Source organism: Barbus barbus (genome assembly GCF_936440315.1).
Source record: "Barbus barbus genome assembly, chromosome: 29".
Classification (NCBI taxonomy): Eukaryota; Metazoa; Chordata; class Actinopteri; order Cypriniformes; family Cyprinidae; genus Barbus; species Barbus barbus.
In genome coordinates, this window is record NC_136757.1 from 26,245,162 (window position 1) to 26,253,012 (window position 7,851).

A 7,851-nucleotide genomic window follows, 5' to 3' on the forward strand; every position below is an offset into this window, starting at 1 on the left:
GGAAGTAAATCAATTACTTTTTTGGTTTATGCTAATTTGTAGAGAAAATATGCTTAATTTTTCATGAAAATGTCGTCACACAGCAAAAACAAATAAATGCTGACCCTAACAATAGATGTCAATTCCTGTAACCAATAAATAATTTATAATTTTGTTTTAAATTAATTGAATAATTTATGATCTTGGAGTAAAACAGGTTTTGTGAAATTAACCCTGGCTTTTTGCCTTTCTGTCGGCAGTGTGAACCTTCCGAGTGTGTTTTCCCATAAATTAACATGTTATGGGTGGAAAGGGCGCCATCAAATTCGGCAATGTTTATATAAGTTGAGTTCGTACAAGCTAGGTCAGTAGATTCAGTCCAGCTGCAGGACTGGAACTCTTCACACGTCTCTCTATGCAATACATTTTTTGCATGTTTATCACTGCTTAATCACTGGAGGTATAATGACATACAGACCACTCTAAATCTATTCCTGCATCGGTCATATATAGTACAGAATTCAATCCACTTCTAACTTAAAAAAGAGCAAAAAGGACCTGCCCACACCACTAACTACTGTGATGACAGTATTTGACTAAGGAAGCTGCTGGTGTCAATTACACAGTTTGACCATTAGATGTCAGTCTTGCTTAAAAAGTCAGATACACAAATAACCTGCTGTGCTTGTAGTAAAGGGCAAGACGTTTACACTACAGTTGTTACACTGGAATTTATTTATTGGTTATGTAAAAACAACACATCTGAAAAAAAAAACAAATATATTGTTTAAAGATTAAAAAGGAAGCATACACTGAAAATGGATAAAATGTCTCTGATCTTGCATCTTTCAGAGGTTTTAAATCTCTCTTGTGATCCGGCACCTCTGTTATTCACTGGATCAGATCTTTAGATGGCGATCAAAGCTTTTTCTGATATTCTGCATCAGTCCTTCTCTCTGCTAACTTCTGGACCACACAAAGATTTCCGACTTCTCAGGCTATACCTCGGCTGTTGGGGAAACAATGAGAATACATTAGCATACAGACATTTTCAATCAAAATACAGCTGGAAAACACATGCCATGCGGTTTTTGTAATGAACATCTGTAATTACTTTGCTAGAAATGGATAAATATTATTGAGAAAAGTGCTAGAAATGTCCGTATATAGCTGAGAATTCAGAAACGTCAAAAATGACTGACAAATGATGTTTTTGTTGAACGAGTGAAAATGTTCAATATTTCACAGCCCTGCATTTTGGGGAAAAATAAATAAATAAAAATCAGCTGATTTGTGAAAAAAAGGCCCAATATTATCTAATTTGATGATGCTGTGTTTAAAAAATATAAAAAACTTTCCATCATGTACAGATTTTTCCACAAAATACTAAAATTAGTATATTTTCATATATATATATCAGCTTTAAAGCACTTCTCATGTTCAAAAACTTACATAAACACGGGTTTATAAATAAGCTTTGTTCACAAAATCTGCAATTTTCTGTCACTCTACAGATGTAGTAAAACACCCAGAGATGTAGCAGAAAACAACTGGCTCATGTTTGCATTTTCTTTTATCACTGGCTGTAATTCTTCCCTTGAAATCAGGATTAGGCCTTCAACAATCAACACCACAAAATCAATAAGAAACAAGTATTGGATTTCGTTCAGTAAATATGATGCAGTGTGGTAATTTGTGTGAGGAACAAATTGAAATTTAAGTTATTTTCTAATAATCTTCCTGGAATGTAACCATATTAGCTCATAATTAGAATAAATTCAAAGCCACAAGTCCATAAAGGAAAAATCTCAAATGAAACAATGCATCAATGTCAATGTCCAGGGTCAATATCAAGTTCACTGTACTATGAAACACATTCAAACGTCAAAACTTCGTCCCTAATTATGAAATAAGCTTCTAAAGTTATTTACTAATAATCTTCCTGGAAAGGAACCACATGATACATTAATACTTTTACTTACTTTTACTTTTAGTCATTTAGCAGACGCTTTTATCCAAAGCGACTTACAAATAAGAAAAATTAACTAAAAGTTAACACTCTGTAAATACTCTATACACACCCATTTAAGAAAATACAGAAATTAAATAAAATTGACAAATGCATACAACAACAACATTTCAATAGTAAACATATAAAAAAATAAAATAAAATAAAAATAAAAAGCGATACTTATATCCTTTGCCGGTGTCATAGCCCGGTGGAGTCGCACGGTAGAGTCGATGGTCTTTACACTCTTGACTTTTTACTTTTTAATACATATATTTATGTATGTACAGCACCTCATTGTCATCCACCAGCACGCTGTACATCGTGACAGAAGACGTCCGTGAACGAGACCCTGACGTGCGCCGCTGACGTCTCTTCAGGGCTTCTGAGGTGCTCCGTGTCTCATAATGTCTTGCTGATGACAATATCAATTTACATTGGAAACAGGATGTTAGTTCAACAAATTAGAACACTAACTTAAATATTACTGTAAACTAAACCGTATTACATTACAATGAAATTTAAATGAACATTTATGACCCTGGACCACAAAATCAGTCATAAGGGTCAATTTTTTTCAACTGAGCTGAATAAATACGCTTTTCATTGATGTATTTGTTAGGATTGGACAATATTTGGCCGAGATACAACTATTTGAAAATCTGGAATCTGAGGGATGCAAAAAAAAAAAGGAAAAAAAAAATTGGGAAAATCGCCTTTAAAGTTGTCCAAATTAAGTTATAAGCAATTCATAGTACTACTCAAAAATTAAGTTTTGATATATTTACGGTAGGAAATATTAAAATATCTTCATGGAACATTAACTTTGCTTAATATCCTAATGATTTTTGGCATAAAAGAAAAATCGATAATTTTGACCCATATTGTTGGCTATTGCTACAAATATACCCCAGCGATTTATGACTGGTTTTGTGGTCCAGGGTCACATTTGAGCTCAGGACACCTTCTGAAACATGCAGATTGATTCAATTGTCAGCTCTTTAAGAAGCAACGCTTACTGTCTGGAGACGCAGAGAATGTGGACAGGGCTGCATTCACGACGCTAGAGGGATGCAGAACAACTAAACTGTCATCTCTCTCTTCCCACTTGCTCTGCCCATGTTTTTGTCTGGACCTCTTCCATTCATCCACAGATGCCGAGAGACATTCTAAAAGGTATCATAGGAAAGATCAAGAACAAATTCTGGAACTAAACCCTTTAAATGTCAAGGTACCTGCTCTCTTGGAGATACCTGCTTTTTGCAAGGCCTGCTGAAGATCAGAGCGAGTCTCTTTGAGCTCCTTCAGAATTTCAAGACTCTCTCGGCTGATATTACGGTAGCGCAGAGCAAAGTACAGCATAACAAGGCAGCCAATTAGAACCATGGATTTTCTTAGAAGACCAACGAAAAAGGCAATTTTCTCCTATGCAAAAGAGAAAAAACAAAACAAAAACTGTATGCAGATTTTGCTTAAATTCCACACTTTAAACCTAGACAACACAGACCACGTCAGTATTATGCAGTAGTCTTACCATCTGTTGAAAACCATGGTCCTCGTTTTCCAACACCGTCTTACAGATCATTCTTTCGAGGTATATATTCAACGCCACAAGTCCAAAAAGGAAAAATCTAAAATGAAACATGATGCATCAATGTCAAAGTCAAAATACAACAAATATTTAAATAATTAAATTAAAACATTAACTTTCTGTTAACATGTTTCTGACTTCAGACAAATGAATAAAGTGAAAATATGCACACATAATGCCTACTACGCAACTCAAACTTCAAAACGTAATATTAAATTAAAAATTAATTAATTAAATTAATGTTTTTAAAATGATGTTTCAAATTTGTGCACGTTTCTGATGTCAGATAGATGAATACATTTCAACATATGCACACATGAGGAAACACTCAAACTTAAGAAACTGAAATTAAATTAAAATATTGAACTAAAACTAAGCTTTTAAAATGTTTATGATGTAAGACACATGCATAGATTTGAACAAACGCACACTTATGCATACTCTGACGTGGGAAAATTAGTCCAACCAGTGCTGTTTCTGACTGTGTGTAGCACCTACACCTCTGCATATTGCTGGAAAAGATAGCAACAAACAGCTAAGATCCTAGATCATTGCTGTCTGATCTTAACAGCCTGAGCAGAACATTTCAGTGTGGATTGCCTTGTGATCATTTCACAAAATAATACAGGCTGTTATTAAAGGATAGGACGGTTAAAAACAATACTGATCTAACAAAACCTTTAACCTGAGACCAAAAGAGAAGTGCCAATTCTCATTTCACATGCAAAGAGGAGGTTTACACAGAAACATTATTTAAAAAACTGCAGCAAAAATAAATAAAATATTTATTAAAAAATTATTTAGAAAAGGGTCAGTTAAGGGTCATGAAAAATTTTGGTAAAAAAAAAATCAGGGGATAAATAAAAAAAAAAAAAGACCATTTTACTTATTTCTACAGCATCATCTATTCTAGAAGCACTGCACTGGCCAATCAGGTTTATACTCACCTTGCTCCAGCTGTGCGCCAGACAGAAGTCAGAAGGAAAGAGGCGCCAAAGCCCAGGGCGTTGTAGAAGAGGGAACTAAACGTGTGCGTTTCAGACATAATGAAGCTCTGGAGGAAAGCTACACGGTTAAAGATTTCTGCAAATGCCACCTGCTGCTCCTGTGCAGAATGCCTCATCTCCGCAAACACAGCTCTCAGGCCTGAAACATTTTAGCTCGGTGTGGATCGCAGCACACAAGCAAAGAATGAGGTAAAAGACAAGACATTTTGAGGTCAAGCACATACTTCAGTTTGATTGGCATTGATTGCCTCATCTCTACGACATGCAAAAAATAAGACATTTCTGTCAGGCTGAAATTATCTACAAAACAGTCTGAATGGAGTCTGCATGTTAAGTGGTTAAGAGTGAATTCATTCCAGAATAAGTTTAACTGCAGATACTTGCAAGAACTGACATAAAATAAGTGTAAGAGTCAGCGATGACCTGAGAATCTAAATAAGAGAGAGGAGGATTGTGACATCTCAACCTGACCTTTGACCTTTACACCTTGGAGCTGTAAGTAATTACAAAGGATGTATAATATATCGGTAGCATATTGGTTATTGGCAAATATTACACATTTTTTAATACTGAATATTTCAGTGCGCACGCTCATTTCACCAAATATTACATTTAAAAATGACCTCTGCTATAATTTAATAGCTCATTTAAAGTTAAAAAAATTAATAACACTAGAATATAATTTTATTAAAACTCAAAACGAATATCCATTTTTTGTACTGTACATTATAATGCGATGCCTAAATTAGCAAGCCTATAAAATGTAATTTCATTTTTTTTTACCATGATTTCTTATTTTAAATAAATGTATATTTTAACATTTTATTGCTAAAACTCAGTGGTTCTAAACCAGATATCATACTTCAATAAGCATCTTTCCTTCTATTTTATGTATTAGCCATCACCTTGAGTGGAGTCCAGCAGGGTGCTCTTGAGTTCCTCTCCATTGTGAAGGATGCTCTCCTGGGATTTCAGCGCGGCACTTTGGGCCACGACCAGATCTTCTGCCATTCTCTGGGTGGAGGCCAACTGCTCCGCAACCCCCGCTGAACTCTCAGTCAACCTGAAACACAGATGAACATTGGCTCACATTAATATTTTATGCACATAAATGCCTTTCATATTCAAAATATGCATCTAGGGACCTTTGTACCGGTGAATGGTGTTCTCAGCTCTTTGTTGCCAGCGCTCACTCTGCAAGTAATGACATATACTGTCTGCATGGGTAAAAAACTCAGTGTAGGTGTTGAAGGCCACAGTGGTTCCGCCTACAGGTGAATGTGGCCTGGTACTCGCACAATCAAATCCACTAAGTATGCTGTATGCTTTGCATTATGTTGAACCTTCAGACCTTGATACAGATTCATTTCCAGAAATCAATTTTCCTCCCATGTTTCTTACAAATACACAACTGTATAAAAGTTTGGGGACCGTAATGTTTTTTTAATGCATTTATTTAATCAAAAATATAGTATAAACAGTACTATTGTGACGTATTTTACAATTTCAGCATCATTACTCCAGTCTTCAGAGTCACATGATCCTTCAGAATCATTCTAATACGCTGTTCTTATTATTTTAAAAAGTTGTGCTGCTTCATATTTTTGATACATTTCTTTTAATGCATCACATTTTAATGAATGCATCATTGCTAAATAAAAATAGGCCTATTAATTGATTTCAATCTCTCTCAGTTTGTTCAAATGTGTTGACAATTGTTGGTAGTTTAATTCCTGGTACTGAGAAGGAAATGTCATTTGTAGCACTGCATGCACGGTAATCAACATGTGCTGATCATCTTAAAATGGACAAATATATGCTGTTTAATAGGCCTATCTGTCACTACTATTTTGTGTCTTACAGACGGGGACTAAAATGCCTCAAATTTCAAATACGGGGCTGTGAAATGTCCCAGTAGAGCATTCATCTGTTTATTTTTATCTGTTATCTAACATTGTACATATTTCATTATATTCTATTCTAAGCCTATCTAGTAACGGGTTTAGTATGGATTTAGTGCCGCTCAAGAAATTGTAGCTATCAGATTTATTCTGTTTTTGCTGTTTCAGATGCGAGTGTTGTTGAATACCCAAGCAAGTGTTTTTTTGATTGCAGGAGGACGGGAGACTAAAATAAGCTCAGCTGAATGTAAGGAAACATTCTCAAGATCTGCAATCAAATCTCACCACGTAAAATCTAATATGGATAATTATTTAAAATTCATATGGCAGTGTTTTTCATGATATCATTTGCATCAAAGTCCCTTTAAGAGTATTCTATAGTCTTTGATTTGCATTTGATGTTGATTCAGTTTTAAATGTAATGGTTACATACATGTGCGTTTCTTTAAGCGTCTTTCTGCCAAGTCTGTGAATATACCACTTTTTCAACCGTAGGCCTGTGAGTAAAGACGTCCCCTAACAGTACTCTCATTTCTTCTTTTTCTTTCTTTTTATTACCTCATTATCGCATTCATGTGTAAAAAGAGGAAGTTGGAAAAAAAAAATTAATTACCAACGTCAACCTTGCAAACATCACCCCACAACACTTGTTGATTGCTCACAGCTGGACCGATGAAAATGTCAATGTCAAGCTAAATGTGTAATTGAAACTTAGGTTTGTAATTTCGATCAACTGAAAAAACAAACAAACAAGCAAATCGGCATCAAAAATGGATTTAAAAAGCAAAGTATCATATGCTTTTTTAAAATGCAGTTTAAAAGGCCTTTTAAAAAATATTCAAACAATGTACAGTATTGCTGTATTTGCAATGTTTTTAACTTTTAAGACTTATAAAATATATGTGACCCTGGACCACAAAACCAGTCATAAGGGTCAGTTTGTAGAAATAAATCATCTGAAAGCTGAATAAATAAGCTTTTCATGAATGTATTGTTTGTTAGGATAGGATAATAATTGGCCGAGAGACAGCTATTTGAAAATTTGGAACCTGAGGGAGCAAAAAACAAAACAAAATATTGAGAAAATCACCTTTAAATTTGTCCAAATGAAGTTCTTAGCAATGCATATTACTAATCATAAATTAAGTGTTCATATATTTATGGTAGGAAATTTACAAAATATCTACATGGAACATGATCTTTACTGAATATTCTAATGATTTTTGGCATGAAAGAAGAATCCAGGGCCACATAGGCTACGTGAATTAAACAGAACTTTTGTTATTTTTGTTAATAAAATGTATTTTTGTGACTCTCCTAGTCTCCCAAATATATTGTGCAGACCTGTTTGAAAGGGGTGTTTAT